Raw genomic sequence first — 16663 nt, 5'->3', positions numbered from 1 at the left:
ATATTATCACAAGCGTCGTCACGACAGGCAGACGCCCGCGGCGGCTGGCGAGGAGGAGGAGAGTGCACCGTGGCCGCAGCTCCCCCGGTCCTCCTAGCGCCAGCATGTGGTGGCTCGGTGGAGCACCGCCCCGAGGGCCCCGCCAGTCGCGGATCATCTTTGTTGGCGACGGCGACGAGGCTCCGGATGGTGGCCCTCCACTCGTCAAGCTTCTCTGCAGCAGGAGGGAAGTCGAGGAGCAGCTGCGCGCGTGCCAAAGCTTCCGCTGGCGGCACTAGCTGCGTGGACCGTGGCGTGCTTCGACTTCTAATCATGTTAGAAGGAGCTCCACCACGACCCAGCGGCTGCGCGCCATTTTTGCCAGCACTTCGGCGGGCATGCTGAACTCCTTCATCCCGCGAACGACGCACAGGGCTCTTCCCACGGCGGTGCCCAGGGTCGCCGGCGTGGTGACGTTGTTCGTCGTGCACACCATGGGAAGAGCGCGCAGTGGTCGCCGGAGTGGGTGTCTTGGAGGTCGCTGCACCGCCCAGAGGAGGCACAACGACACCCCTGGAGGGCCCCGTGCCGCCTGCGGTGGGCCCAGCTTCGTCTTTGTATCTGGCGACGTGCGGCCGGTTGTCGGGCGTGCGAACGACGCCGCTCGCCAGGCTCTGACTGCCAGGGTGACGCTGGTGCTCGCGGACCGCGGCCCGGGTCCTGTCCGCGACCGGGCCGCTGCTCGCCCGCATTGGTACGGGCCGTTCGGCCCCTGACGAACCGATCGCCGTGGCCGTCTTCTTCTTGGGAGCCATGGCAATGAAGAAACGCTAGGCTAGCTACTAGACTAGATTCTCACAATTGCGACCCCTCCCTGGCGCGCCAAAGATGTCGGTGTGGAATGACACCTATGGGATCACAAGAATCCCTACTACGGTTGCCGGGGCGCGGGGTTGCGAGAAGAGCAGGATTAGTAACTAGCACGAGGATCGTTTACCCAGGTTCGGGCCGCGAGGAAGCGTAAAACCCTAGTCCTGTTTTGGTGGGTGTATTTCAGAGAGTTCTTGATCTCTCGAACTAGCTGTGGTGAGTATGTGGTTCGAAAGAGCTGAATCCTTCTCCAGTATGCCATGGGCCTCCTTTTATAGTCGAAAGGGGCTGCCACAGTGGCACACATGAGGTGGAAAGGCGCAAAGTGCTATGAGCTTATCGCTCGTATTACAGGACAAGACGCATTTAATGCGTAGCTTAGGTGTCCCCTTGCTTTATCGGGGACGGGGACGAGGCCCATCCCGTCCATCGCCGCTCCTCCTTGCTTCGACATGCGCCCTGGCTAGCGACGCATGCGGCGCCACGTAGGCAGGCAGGCAGCTGAGGTGGCGCGGAGGTGGAGCCTCCACAAAGATCTCCATGCCGCCACGCAGGCGTCTGATGATTGGCCTGGGAGCTGCATATTGCCACGCAGGTGCCCGCCCAGCTGGTTGGGCTGGCAGCCGCATGTGAACGGTGGTGGAGACTTGGTTGGTGCGGGCCTAGTAGTGGCCTTGCTGGCGTCCTCGGTGAGGGCCTTGCTGGGTGGCCCGGCAAGGGTCTTGCCGTGGCGCGCTGTCGTCCTCGGCAAGGACCTTGCCGGGGGTCTGGTGGCCTTCCTCGGCAAGGATCCTGCCAAGGATCGTCGTCTTCTAATCCTCATCTGATCTTGAGTGTTCCTTGTCTTCACAAAGATCTGCATGCCACCATGGAGGTGCCTCCCGAGCCCTGGCCCAACGTGATGTTGGAGACCGTGGGCTCAAGGGTGGCTCGCTCTGTTGGCGTGGGGCGAGCTGCCCCGGCAAGGGTCTTGCCGGGGCTGCTGAGGCTGCCCCGGCAAGGGTCTTGCCGGGGGAACCTGCTTCGTCCCTCTGCTCTTTGTGGTCTTGGCCTTGGCATTGCTCTGGTTATCTTGGGCTTCGGTCTTACCTTGGCTCACCTCCCCTGTTCTTCTTGGTGTGACCGTGGGCGCGGCTCCGACTGCCCGTGCACAGGTAAAGGGGTACAAAAGTGCTCCCCTCCTTTTGTACACCGACACCTACCAAAGATCAAGCCTGAGAGTCGTTTAGCAATATGCATTTTTGAACTTTTTGGTAACTTGTTGCCAAAGGGGGAGAAAAATGTATAGATCATAGGCTTCGAGAGAGAGAGAGTGTGTTGGTTTTTATCTCTCTTTGCACTTATTTGGTTTGGTTTGAAACTTTATTGTGTGCTTGTGTGAGCTACTTGTGAGATACTTGTTTGATCATGTGTTTCATCATATGCTACCCTTAATGCTTGTTGGATGATATTATCTTTTATATCCTCGATGATCATTCACTTGTTTTGGTGATGAGTGCATGCTTTAACTTCTATCATTTTGAGCGCTCCACCAAGATGCATGTGACATGGAAGAGTAACCCATGATCCTAATCGATTGTGCATTTGCATTCAAAAGCAAATTTTAAATAATGCACAAATTTAGGGGGAGCTCTTGCTTATCACATACTTCTCAAAGCGACGATGTTTTTTTCAATACTATTTATCATTTGTCGAAGCTTTGATCTATATTTGTCATCAATTACCAAAAAGGGGGAGATTGAAAGTGCAACTATCCCTGGATGGTTTTGGTAATTCCTAACAACATATAGCTCATTGAGCTAATGCTATTCCAAGATGAAAATTTTAGGAAACTCAATGATTGGCATGGCATGGATTAGAAAGTGGACCCTTCAAAATGCTAAGGACAAAAGATTGGCTCAAGCTCAAAGCACAAGACTCTACATTTTCTATTTTAGTGATCCAAGATCACATTGAGTCTATAGGAAAAGCCAATACTATTAAGAAGGGATGAGGTGTTGCTTAATGAGGTTCTTGCTCAAAATGCTTGGTGATATGCTCCAAAACCCTCCACTACTTTCTCATATCCACATATGTCCCAAAACAAATATCCAACTCGGCCCCACCGATTCGTTCTATTCGGATCCACCGAGTTCAGTTGACATAGCCATTGCCAGAAACCCTAGTATTTTCGGTCTCACCGATAGGGATCTCGGTCTCACCGAGATGGGATTGTAATCTCTCTGTTTCCCTTCGTAACGTTTCGGTCAAACCGAGATGAGCGATCGGTCCCACCGAGATTGCGATGCAAACACTTTGTTTCCTTTTCATAAAGTTTCGGTCCAACCGAGATGAGCGAATCGGTCACACCGAGTTTGCCTTACCAACTCTCTGTTTGACTATTACCAAAATCGGTCCCACCGATTTTGTGTAATCGGTCTCACCGAGATTACGTTATGCCCTAACCCTAATGAAATCGGTCCCACCGAGTTGGCAGTCGGTCCCACAGAAATGCCTAACGGTCACATTATGAACTAAATCGGTCTGACCGAGTTCTCTGAATCGGTCCCACCGAGTTTGGTGATTTGTGTGTAATGGTTAGATCTTGTGTGGAGGCTATATATACCCCTCCACCCACTCTTCATTCGTGGAGAGAGCCATCAGAACATGCCTACACTTCCAACACATATTTTCTGAGAGAGAACCACCTACACTTGTGTTGAGGTCAAGATATTCCATTCCAACCACATGAATCTTGATCTCTAGCCTTCCCCAAGTTGCTTTCCACTCAAGTCTTCTTTCTACCAAATCCAATCCCATGAGAGAGAGTTGAGTGTTGGGGAGACTATCGTTTGAAGCACAAGAGCAAGGAGTTCATCATCAACACACCATTTGTTACTTCTTGGAGAGTGGTGTCTCCTAGATTGGCTAGGTGTCACTTGGGAGCCTCCGACAAGATTTTGGAGTTGAACCAAGGAGTTTGTAAGGGGAAGGAGATCGCCTACTTCATGAAAATCTACCCGAGTGAGGCAAGTCCTTCGTGGGCGACGGCCATGGTGGGATAGACAAGGTTGCTTCTTCGTCGACCCTTCGTGGGTGGAGCCCTTCGTGGACTCGCGCAACCGTTACCCTTCGTGGGTTGAAGTCTCCATCAACGTGGATGTATGATAGCACCACCTATCGGAACCACGGATAAAAAATCTCCGTGTCAACATTGCGTTTGTTCCCTCAATCTCCTCCCTTTACCTTCATATGCAATTGTTTTACATTCCGCTGCTATACTCTTAGAATTGCATGTGTAGGTTGATTTCTTGACTTGTGCTAGGTTGCTAAAATCTGCCAAGAACTAAAATTGGGAAAAGGCTAGATTTTTATTTGGTCAAGTAGTCTAATCACCCCCTCTCTAGACATACTTTCGATCCTACAGCAGGCAACACTCACACGTACACACACAGCCACACACGCACGCAACACTAACACGAACACATGCAGCCACGCACGCATGCAACACTCACACGTACACACACAGCCACGCATGCACGCAACACTCACACGCACACACGCATGCATGCATGCTGTAACACCCCGCATGTAACTTGCCATATTTGTAACTCCGACTCTTGCCATTTCCGGCTATGTGTTATGTTATTCCCTCCGTTGTCGGGTTTTGTCTTTCGTTTTGTATTTTGTCATGTCATGCATTTTCATATCATGTCATCATGTGCATTGCATTCGCATACGTGTTCGTCTCATGCATCCGAGCATTTTCCCCGTTGTCCGTTTTCCAATCCGGCGCTCCTATCTCCTCCGGTGCCCCCCTCTTGTTTTCTTTCGTGTGCGTGTGTCAAACTTTCTCGGAATGGACCGAGGCTTGTCAAGTGGTCTTAATATACCACCCGGAGACTACCGGTCAAGTTTCGTTCCATTCGGAGGTCGTTTGGTACTCCAACGGTTAACCGGGCATCCGCAAAGTCCATTTGAGTGTCCAGCAAAAAACCCCTCCAAAACCAGCCCAAAACCCACCAAACTCTCTTCCATGCTCTAGGTCGTTCGATCACGATCGTGTGGGCGAAAACCGCACCTCATTTGGAGCCTCCTAGCTCCCTCTACCTATAAATATGTGGGCATCCCGAAAAACAAAATCGCAGTCTAACCCTAACGTCTTCCACCTCGCGCCGCCGGACAACGTCCGCCCGCGCCGGCGGACGAATCGCAGCGCGCCACGTGTCCCGTCTCTGGCCACCCACCGCACCGGCCAGCGAAGCCCGCCGCGGGCCCACCGGCCCGTTCGCCGCCGCACCACGCCCCGCGCCTGCCGCCTCCTCCGGCCGCCGCCCGTCGCCGCCGCCGGCACGGAGCTCCGCCGCCGCCCGGCCCCGCCGTGCCCCGCCGCCGCGGTCGCGCCGCCCCGGCCGCCGGCGACCGCGCCTCCGGCCTCCTCTCCTCGCGCCGCCCTCCTTCCTCCTGCCGGTGGTGCAGCCCATCGGAGCCCCGAGCGCCGTCGAGCTCTTGTAGCCCAGATCCGATCGATCCAGTACGTGCCCGTTGACTTCCCTCGAACCTCTTTTTTTCTCCAAGTCTGGAAAATCTTCAGCATGTGCTCCTGTTCGAGATGCGATAACTTCTTGTATGTAGCTCCGATTCGCGCGTATAATATGTCAAATTGTTCGCCTCGTGATGCTCTTCATTTTGTTCAATTGCACCATGTTCATTAGAGGTCATCTTGATGCCCAAATCTTCGTTGGAAGAGGGCTAGTTGCTGTTATTCTCTGGTTCTTATCAGAACTTGGAGATTTGTTATTTTTGTATCATTTAATCTGTGCATCTTTTGAGCATGAGCTCCACATTTGTTTTGAAGTATGCCATGCCATCTTTCCATTGCTGTAGTCCATGTATTTTTGTGATCTCTGTGGTGACTAGCACAAGCATGCAAAGTAGGCCCCGTAATATTTCTGATTTCAGGGATTTCTCAAAGTCCTTGTCTGCTGTAATTTTGTTGCCATGTAACTTGAAGCTACAGAGAGATCCATGCATATTTTGGAGATGTTCAGTAAGGATGTTTTGTAGCTATAGTTGTAACTGATCCATTCCTGCAATTGTTTGCAATTATGGAGTGCCATAGCATGACTCAATCTTCCTCTACTTTTGCTATAAAATATTTCTGGCAGATTCTTAACATGACATGCATTTTTGCCAAGCTTATTGTAGTTGATCCATACATGCTATGCAATTGTTCTTCCCATGGTTAGCTTCATAATCATGCCATCTTGCTGTAGGTATGCTTGGTTTGTCATGCATTGCTCTGTAGTGAGTGCATCAAGCTCACAAAGAGGCCTACATATTAATATTTCTGCCATGCTCTGTTTTCTGCTGTCTGAAACCTGATAACGAAACTTGCCATGTTAACATGCTTGCCATCATTTCTTCTGGTCCTTTTTGGCTTATGGTCATTAAGAGACTTTTGTCATGTGCATTTAGTAGAACACTACCATGCCTTGTTTTGCTATGTTAAGTTCCTGTAGAATGTTGATTTTGTGCTCTGAACATTGCTACCTGATGCTGATTTCTGCCATGTCCAGTTTTTCAGTCTTGTGAACCTGTAATCTTTTGCACTTTTGCCATGCTTGTTTGAGCTTAATATGTTGTGAACTAGCCGTAGCTCAGTGTTCATCTTTTGTCAAGCATCTCCTGTAGATTACTGCCATGTGCTTTGTTGCTATGTTGGGGTGCTGTAGCATTGTTGCTTGTTGCATTTTAAGAGCTATCTTGCTGTTTATCGCAGATTAGTGTCATCCTTGTTTTGCTTGCCATTTGCAAACCGTGCATCCGATTCCGGTGATCTTTATATCGATTTCGACCGAAATCATCTCATCTTTCCAGTGGCGGCATGGTTTGCCAAGTTACTGCCATGTTCATCATTTTCCTTCCGGAGCACGCATATGCATCGCATATCATATCTTGCATATCATACATGTTTTGCATCATGTTGTTTGCGCATTTCTCGTTGTTGATTGTGGTTCCGTTTGTTTGTGTTCTTGTCTTGGGTAGAGCCGGGAGACGAGTTCGTGAACGAGGAACCTGTCGAGTACGCTTACGAGGATCAAGCTTTCGACAACTCTGAGAATCTTGCAGGCAAGATGACCACCCCTCAAAATCACTTCTATCTTTGCTATGCTAGTTGTTCGCTCTATTGCCATGCTCGCTTCCTATCACTTGCTTTATCATGTCTCCCATTTTAGCCATGTCAGCCCTAACCATCCTTTCCTAGCAAACCGTTGTTTGGCTATGTTACCGCTTTTGCTCAGCCCCTCTTATAGCGTTGCTAGTTGCAGGTGAAGTTGAAGTTTGTTCCATGTCGGAACATGGATATGTTGGGATATCACAATATCTCTTATTTAATTAATGCATATATATATATATATATATATATATATATTTGGTAAAGGGTGGAAGGCTCGGCCTTATGCCTGGTGTTTTGTTCCACTCTTGCCGCCCTAGTTACTGTTATACCGGGATTATGTTCCTTGAGTTTGCGTTCCTTACGCGGTCGGGTGATTTATGGGACCCCCTTGACAGTTCGCCTTGAATAAAACTCCTCCAGCAAGGCCCAACCTTGGTTTTACCATTTGCGACCTATACCTTTTTCCCCCGGGTTTTCTAGAGCCCGAGGGTCATCTTTATTTTAAACCCCCGGGCCAGTGTTCCTCTGAGTGCTGGTCCAAACTAGAGCCCTTTGCAGCGCCACCTTGGGGAAACTCGAGGATTGGTTTTAGTTGTACGGACTGCTCATCCGGTGTGCCCTGAGAACGAGATATGTGCAGCTCCTATCGGGATTTGTCGGCACATTCGGGCGGCTTTGCTGGTCTTGTTTTACCATTGTCGAGATGTCTTGTAAACCGGGATTCCGAGACTGATCGGGTCTTTCCGGGGGAAGGTTTATCCTTCGTTGACCGTGAGAGCTTATGATGGGCTAAGTTGGGACACCCCTGCAGGGTAATATCTTTCGAAAGCCGTGCCCGCGGTTATGAGGCAGATGGGAATTTGTTAATGTCTGGTTGTAGATAACTTGTCACTTGACCCAATTAAAATACACCAAGTGCATGTGTAACCGTGATGGTCTCTTCTCGGCGGAGTCCGGGAAGTGAACACGGTCTGTGTTATGTATGACGTAAGTAGGTGTTCAGGATCACTTCTTGGTCATTGTTAGATGAGGTCCGTTCCGTTGCTTCTCTTCTCGCTCTCATTTGCGCAAGTTAGCCACCATATATATGCTTTTGCCGCCGCAGCTCCACCTCACTACTCCTCCTTTTCCTACAAGCTTAAATAGTCTTGATCTCGCGGGTTGGAGATTGCTGAGTCCCCGTGACTCACAGATTCTACCAAAACAGTTGCAGGTGCCGACGATGCCAGTGCAGATGATGGCGTCGATCTCAAGTGGGAGTTTGACGAGGAACGTGGTCGTTACTATGTGTCTTTTCCTGATGATCAGTAGTGGAGCCCAGTTGGGACGATCGGGGATCTAGCATTTGGGGTTGTCTTATTTTCATCTGGATTTTGACCGTAGTCGGTCTATATGATTGTATTTTTGGATGATGTATGAATGATATTTATGTATTGTGTGAAGTGGCGATTGTAAGCCAACTCTTTATCCCATTCTTGTTCATTACATGGGATTGTGTGAAGATGACCCTTCTTGCGACAAAACCACTATGCGGTTATGCCTCTAAGTCGTGCCTCGACACGTGGGAGATATAGCCGCATCGTGGGCGTTACAAGTTGGTAATCAGAGCCATCCCCGACTTAGGATCCCCCTGCTTGATCGAATCGCTGGCGTTGTTGAGTCTAGAATAAAAATGTTTTGAGTCTTAGGATTATATATATCGGAGAGTAGGATTCTTTTTACTCCTCAGTCCCTTCGTCGCTCTGGTGAGGTCTCCTGACGTAGAAGTTTTGACTATTCTCCCCTCAAATTTCACAAAAAAAAAATTTAGGATCACGCGGATATCTTGGAATCGTTCCGATGGATTTGTGATGAAAACATTGTTCTTGGCGCCTCCTGTCATTTAGGGGTTGTGGCAGTGTCCCGGGGAGTTGAGCTCCGAGGTGTTGTCGTCACAATTTTATCGTTGCAGTTCTGGAATACCTGAGTTTCGCCGACATCGAAATCTCTTTTATGCAGTTGTTGGTGAGATCACCTCGACGCCACCCAGTACTGGGGCGGGAGTTCGGGAGTATTGCCATAACTTGTATAACGGATGTTTTTTTCGAAGGTTGAGGTAAACGATTTCCGAAGGTTTCTTGGTTATGTGTTGACGGATGGATACAGCTGGATCTAGGGATTGTTAGTTTGGGTGATATATTTTGTGTCCCCTGTATCCCCTACACCAGATTGCATAACCAGAAAGTTTCGGGAGTTTATAAGTGGGAATTCTAGTAGCCTTAGGATATCTTTCCGACAGACGCATGATATGAGATTGGGGTTCGACGTCTAGTGGTCCGCCTGTATACGGTTGATTTTACAGTGGTCTCGTTGTGTCTTAAAGAGTCCATGGCTTTGCCGACTCGGGGACGCTTCGTATGTCATGTGCACAGCCTTGTACATGATGGTGCTGTACGATTGAGCTCGTGTGGGCCCCACCACGAAAACTTCGGACGAAATATCTATCATATGTTTGTTCCGGCTTATTATGCAAGCCAATACTTTGTTTGTTTTGTATTGTGGTATTCGAGTTGCTTCGAATTCATATGTTCATTCCATATCTTTTTCGAGTGGCTTCTCAACTTATGGAAGTGTGATGATTTACTACGGAATTCATTCGTTCATCTTCGTTCGAATGTTTATTGTGAAGACTATATGTTGCAATTTCTATCCGTTGATTCTACTTATCTATTTGTCTATCAAGATGCTGACGGATGTCACCCTCTTCAGGATGGCTCCGCCAACGTGTCAGAATCCGGATCGCAATGAAGGGAGTCAAGCGAACCCTCCGCCACCACCTCCACCTCCGGAGGCATGGCAAGCAATCATGGCAGCCACCAACGCCAATGCTCAGATGATTCTGCAACTCTTGCAAGAACGTACTCAAGGGCAAGGCAATCAAGGCAATCAAGGTCAAGGCAACAATCAGTTTCACTTTACCACTCTCAACCAGTTTCTCGCAAATCAGCCCAAGTCTTTCAGCTACTGTGCCGAGGCCACGGATGCCGATGATTGGCTCGTGGACATCAACAAGCATTTTGAATGTAGCAATGTCAGGCCTGAGGACTATGTCAAGTTCGCTTCTTTCCAGCTCAAGGACCAAGCTGCTGATTGGTTTCAGCAATACAAAGATTCCAGAGGAGGTCGTGTGATCACTTGGACTGACTTCTGTCGGGACTTCAAAGCGCACCACATTCCACAAAGTGTTGTTGAGAGCAAGCGTGAGGAGTTCCGCAATCTCAAGCAAGGAAAAATGTCTGTGTATCAATACAACATTCAGTTTCAGAAACTTGCTTGCTTCGCTAAACAAGACGTTCCTGATGAGAAGAGTATGATCTATCACTTCAGAGGTGGCCTTAAAAAGGATCTGCAGTTAGCTCTCGTTCTTGTTGAGCCTACTCAGTTTGATCAATTCTACAATATGGCACTGAAGCAAGAGGCTGCTCAGCTCAAGTGTGAGGCTTCTAAGAAGAGAGTCAGAGACGCAGTTCAGTCTTCTTCTTCCTCACTTGTGACAGCTAAGCAACAGAAGTTCTGGTTGCCTCCTCCTCCGTTTCGTCAGCCTTATCAGCAGAAGAACAAAGGTGGCCATGGTTCTTCAAACTCTTCCAACTCTGGCTATCAGAACAAGTCTCAGAATCAAGCTCCAAAGTCCAATGCTCCTTATCACCGTCCACTCTCAGAGGTGACTTGCAACAAATGTCAGCAGAAAGGTCAATATGCTAACAAGTGCTTCAACCAGAGGCATCTTCCTCCTCCTCCTCCTGTTAGATCTTCCAGCAATGCAGTGGTCAAGCATAATCCAAAGTCTGCAAAGGTGAACATGATGAATGCAGCCCAAGCGGAGGAATCTACTGATGTGATAATGGGTAATCTTCCTGTTAATGATATTCCTGCAAAAGTTCTTTTTGATACTGGTGCATCGCATTCTTTCATTTCTAGACCTTTTGTGGCTATGCATGATCTGGTTACTGAAGTATTGCCGAGTCCTCTGTCTATTGTTTCTCCGGCTCGACAACTGACTTCTCGAGCATTCGTTCGGGATTCCACAATCAAGATGGGCGACTACGCATTTCTGTCTTCTCCAATTGTTCTTGGTGACTCGGATATTGATCTAATTCTCGGGATGGACTGGCTTTCTAAGCACAAAGCTCTACTTGATTGTGCTGCCAGGGAAATTCAATTGACACACTCGTCTGAGGATGTGATTATTTATGCCGCTCGTGATGAAACCATTCGGTTATTTTTCTCTCAATGAGAAGGGCGAATTGAATGCCATCTCTCAAATTCCAGTCGTTTGCGAGTATCAAGATGTCTTTCCAGAAGAGCTTCCAGGTATGCCTCCTCATCGGCCAGTTGAGTTCGTTATCGAACTAGAGCCTGGCACTGAACCCGTTTGCAAGCGTCCATACAAGCTTGGACCTAACGAGCTGAAGGAATTGAAGAAGCAGCTCGATGAACAAGAACGTCTGGGTTTGATCAGACCGAGTTCTTCTCCATGGGGTTGCGGTGTTCTTTTTGTCAAGAAGAAGGATGGCACGGACCGACTTTGTGTCGACTACCGTCCATTGAACAAGAAGACAATCAAGAACAAGTATCCACTTCCCAACATCAATGAGCTATTTGAGCAACTCAAAGGAGCTAAAGTATTCTCGAAGCTTGACCTTCGTATGGGTTATCATCAGATTCGCATTCATGAAGAAGATATTCCCAAGACAGCATTTAGAACAAGCTTTGGTTCTTATGAATATACTGTCGTGTCTTTCGGCCTTGTCAATGCTCCTCCAGTGTTCTCTCGGATGATGAATTTCATCTTCAACCCCTATACCAATGAATTCGTTCTGGTGTATCTCGATGATATCTTGGTCTTCTCCAAGAATAAGCAAGATCATGCCAAACATTTGCGATTGGTGCTCGACAAGCTCAGAGAGTATCAATTCTATGCGAAGTTCTCCAAATGTGAGTTTTGGCTCGACGAAGTTCTTTTCCTTGGTCACATCATCTCTGCCAAGGGCATCGCTGTTAACCCCGAGAAGGTGTCTGCAGTTCTGGATTGGGAACCTCCTCAAAATGTCAAGCAGCTCCGCAGTTTTCTGGGTCTTGCAAGCTATTGCCGAAGATTCGTTGAGAATTTTTCCAAGATTGCAAAGCCTCTTTCCAACCTCCTACAGAAGCATGTGAAGTATGTCTGGTCTCCTGAGTGTGACGTTGCTTTCAACACTCTCAAAGAGAAACTAGTCACAGCTCCTGTCTTGACTCCTCCTGATGAATCCAAGCCGTATGAAGTTTTCTGTGATGCTTCTCTCCAAGGTCTCGGTGTCGTGTTAATGCAAGAGAAGAAAGTTGTGGCCTATACCTCTCGGCAGTTGAAGCCCAACGAGAAAAACTACCCCACTCACGATCTTGAGTTGGCGGCAGTTGTCCATGCATTGATTACGTGGAGACATCTCTTGTTGGGAAGACAAGTGGACATTTTCACTGATCACAAGAGTCTCAAGTATATCTTCACTCAGCCCAACCTCAACCTCAGGCAGACTCGATGGGTCGAAATGATTCAAGAGTACAATCCGAGTATTGAATATACTCCAGGCAAAGCAAATGTCATTGCAGATGCTTTAAGCAGGAAGGCTTATTGCAACAGCTTAATCCTCAAGCCTTTCCAACCGGATCTTTGTGAAGCTTTCCGCAAGCTGAATCTCCAAGTTGTTCCTCAAGGCGTTCTTGCCAACCTCATAGTATCTCCTACTTTGGAAGATCAAATTCGTGAGGCACAACTCCTTGATGCCATGGTGAAGAAGGTGAAACGTGGTATCGACAAGGGTCTTTCCAAATACAAGTGCTATCGCATTGATGACAGAGACACTTTGTTCTTCGAGGACCGGATTGTGGTTCCTAAAGGTGATCTAAGGAAAGTCATAATGAACGAGGCGCACAATTCTCTCCTTTCCATTCATCCTGGAAGTACGAAGATGTATCATGACCTCAAGCAGTCGTATTGGTGGACTCGAATGAAGCGAGAAATTGCTCAATTCGTGAATGAATGTGATGTCTGCCGAAGAGTGAAAGCAGAACACCAACGACCAGCTGGTCTCCTCCAACCTCTTGCTATTCCGTAATGGAAGTTTGATCATATCGAAATGGACTTCGTGACTGGATTTCCCAAGTCCAAGCGTGGAAATGACGCTATTTTCATTGTCATCGACAAGCTTTCTAAAGTGGCTCATTTCCTTCCAATCAAAGAATCCATCACAGCAGCTCAGCTGGCAGAGCTCTACACCTCCAGAATTGTCTCCTTGCACGGCATTCCACAATTGATTTCTTCAGATCGTGGAAGTATCTTCACCTCTAAGTTCTGGGACTCCTTCCAGAAGGCCATGGGAACAAATATTCGCTTCAGCACAGCTTTCCATCCGCAAACTAGTGGCCAAGTCGAGCGAGTCAATCAAATTCTTGAAGATATGCTCAGGGCTTGTGTCATTTCCTTTGGCATGAAATGGGAAGATTGTCTTCCTTATGCTGAATTCTCCTACAACAACAGCTTCCAAGCGAGTTCGGGCAAGGCCCCATTTGAGATTCTCTATGGCAGAAAGTGTCGTACTCCTCTCAATTGGTCAGAGACTGGTGAACGCCAACTTCTTGGCAATGACTTAATCACTGAAGCTGAAGAAATGTGTAAAGTCATCCGTGATAATCTCAAAGCCGCGCAATCGCGCCAGAAGAGTTACTATGATAGTAAGCATCGTGATTTGGCTTTCGAGATCGGAGACCATGTCTACCTCCGCATCTCTCCAATGAAAGGCACTCGTCGCTTCGGTATCAAAGGGAAGCTTGCCCCTAGATACGTGGGTCCTTTCAAGATCATTGGCAAAAGAGGCGACCTCGCCTATCAACTTGAGCTTCCTTCCAACTTTGCGAACGTGCACGATGTGTTCCACGTGTCACAGCTCCGCAAGTGCTTCAAGACGCCTGAGCGCACTATCAACTTCGAAGAGATTGACCTCCAAGAAGATGTGTCTTATCACGAGCACCCAGTTGCTATTCTTGAAGAAACTGAGCGCAAGACCCGCAACAAGTCTATCAAATTCCTGAAAGTGAAGTGGGCGCACCATTCCGACCGGGAAGCCACCTGGGAACGCGAGGACCATCTCCGTTCCGAATATCCGGAGTTCTTTCAGTCCTAGATCTCGGGACGAGTTCCTCTCGTAGTGGTGGAGTGTTGTAACACCCCGCATGTAACTTGCCATATTTGTAACTCCGACTCTTGTCATTTCCGGCTATGTGTTATGTTATTCCCTCCGTTGTCGGGTTTTTTCTTTCGTTTTGTATTTTGTCATGTCATGCATTTTCATATCATGTCATCATGTGCATTGCATTCGCATACGTGTTCGTCTCATGCATCCGAGCATTTTCCCCGTTGTCCGTTTTCCAATCCGGCGCTCCTATCTCCTCCGGTGCACCCCTCTTGTTTTCTTTCATGTGCGTGTGTCAAACTTTCTCGGAATGGACCGAGGCTTGTCAAGTGGTCTTAATATACCACCCGGAGACTACCGGTCAAGTTTCGTTCCATTCGGAGGTCGTTTGGTACTCCAACGGTTAACCGGGCATCCGCAAAGTCCATTTGAGTGTCCAGCAAAAACCCCCTCCAAAACCAGCCCAAAACCCACCAAACTCTCTTCCATGCTCTAGGTCGTTCGATCACGATCGTGTGGGCGAAAACCGCACCTCATTTGGAGCCTCCTAGCTCCCTCTACCTATAAATATGTGGGCATCCCGAAAAACGAAATCGCAGTCTAACCCTAGCGTCTTCCACCTCGCGCCGCCGGACAACGTCCGCCCGCGCCGGACACGTCTGCCCGCGCCGGCGGACGAATCGCAGCGCGCCACGTGTCCCGTCTCCGGCCACCCACCGCACCGGCCCGCGAAGCCCGCCGCGGGCCCACCGGCCCGTTCGCCGCCGCACCGCGCCCCGCGCCTGCCGCCTCCTCCGGCCGCCGCCCGGCCCCGCCGTGCCCCGCCGCCGCGGTCGCGCCGCCCCTGCCGCCGGCGACCCCGCCTCCGGCCTCCTCTCCTCGCGCCACCCTCCTTCCTCCCGCCGGCGGTGCAGCCCATCGGAGCCCCAAGCTCCTGTAGCCCAGATCCGATCGATCCAGTACGTGCCCGTTGACTTCCCTCGAACCTCTTTTTTTCTCCAAGTCTGGAAAATCTTCAGCATGTGCTCCTGTTCGAGATGCGATAACTTCTTTCATGTAGCTCCGATTCGCGCGTATATTATGTCAAATTGTTCCCCTCGTGATGCTCTTCATTTTGTTCAATTGCACCATGTTCATTAGAGGCCATCTTGATGCCCAAATCTTCGTTGGAAGAGGGCTAGTTGCTGTTATTCTCTGGTTCTTATCAGAACTTGGAGATTTGTTATTTTTGTATCATTTAATCTGTGCATCTTTTGAGCATGAGCTCCACATTTGTTTTGAAGTATGCCATGCCATCTTTACATTAGTGTAGTCCACGTATTTTTTTGATCTCTGTGGTGACTAGCACAAGCATGCAAAGTAGGCCCCGTAATATTTCTGATTTCAGGGACTTAGTGATTTCTCTAAGTCCTTGTCTGCTGTAATTTTGTTGCCATGTAAACTTGATGCTACAGAGAGATCCATGCATATTTTGGAGATGTTCAGTAAGTATGTTTTATAGATATAGTTGTAATTGATCCATTCCTGCAATTGTTTGCAATTATGGAGTGCCATAGCATGACTCAATCTTCCTCTACTTTTGCTATAAAATATTTCTGGCAGATTCTTAACATGACATGTATTTTTGCCAAGCTTATTGTAGTTGATCCATACATGATATGCAATTTTTCTTGCTATGTTAGCTTCACAATAATGCCATCTTGCTGTAGGTATGCTTGGTTTGTCATGCATTGCTCTGTAGTGAGTGCATCAAGCTCACAAAGAGGCCTACATATTAATATTTCTGCCATGCTCTGTTTTCTGCTGTCTGAAACCTGATAACGAAACTTGCCATGTTAACATGCTTGCCATCATTTCTTCTGGTCCATTTTGGCTTATGGTCAGTAAGGGACTTTTGTCATGCGCATTCAGTAGAAGACTACCATGCCTTGTTTTGCTATGGTAAGTTCCTGTAGCATGTTGATTTCGTGCCCTGAACATTGCTACCTGATGCTGATTTCTGCCATGTCCAGTTTTTCAGTCTTGTGAACCTGTAATCTTTTGCACTTTTGCCATGCTTGTTTGAGCTTGATATGTTGTGAACTAGCCGTAGCTCAGTGTTCATCTTTTGTCAAGCATCTCCTGTAGATTACTGCCATGTGCTTTGTTGCTCTGTTGGGGTGTTGTAACATTGTTGCTTGTTGCATTTTAAGAGCTATCTTGCTGTTTATCGCAGATTAGTGTCATCCTTGTTTTGCTTGCCATTTGCAAACCGTGCATCCGATTCCGGTGATCTTTATATCGATTTCGACTGAAATCATCTCATCTTTCCAGTGGCATGCTTGGTTTGCTAAGTTACTGCCATGTTCATCATTTTCCTTCCGGAGCACGCATATGCATCGCATATCATATCTTGCATATCATACATGTTTTGCATCATGTTGTTTGCGCATTTCTCGTTGTTGAT

Source organism: Aegilops tauschii, chromosome 7, assembly GCF_002575655.3.
Source record: "Aegilops tauschii subsp. strangulata cultivar AL8/78 chromosome 7, Aet v6.0, whole genome shotgun sequence".
NCBI lineage: Eukaryota > Viridiplantae > Streptophyta > Magnoliopsida > Poales > Poaceae > Aegilops > Aegilops tauschii.
This window is presented reverse-complemented; position numbering follows the sequence as displayed.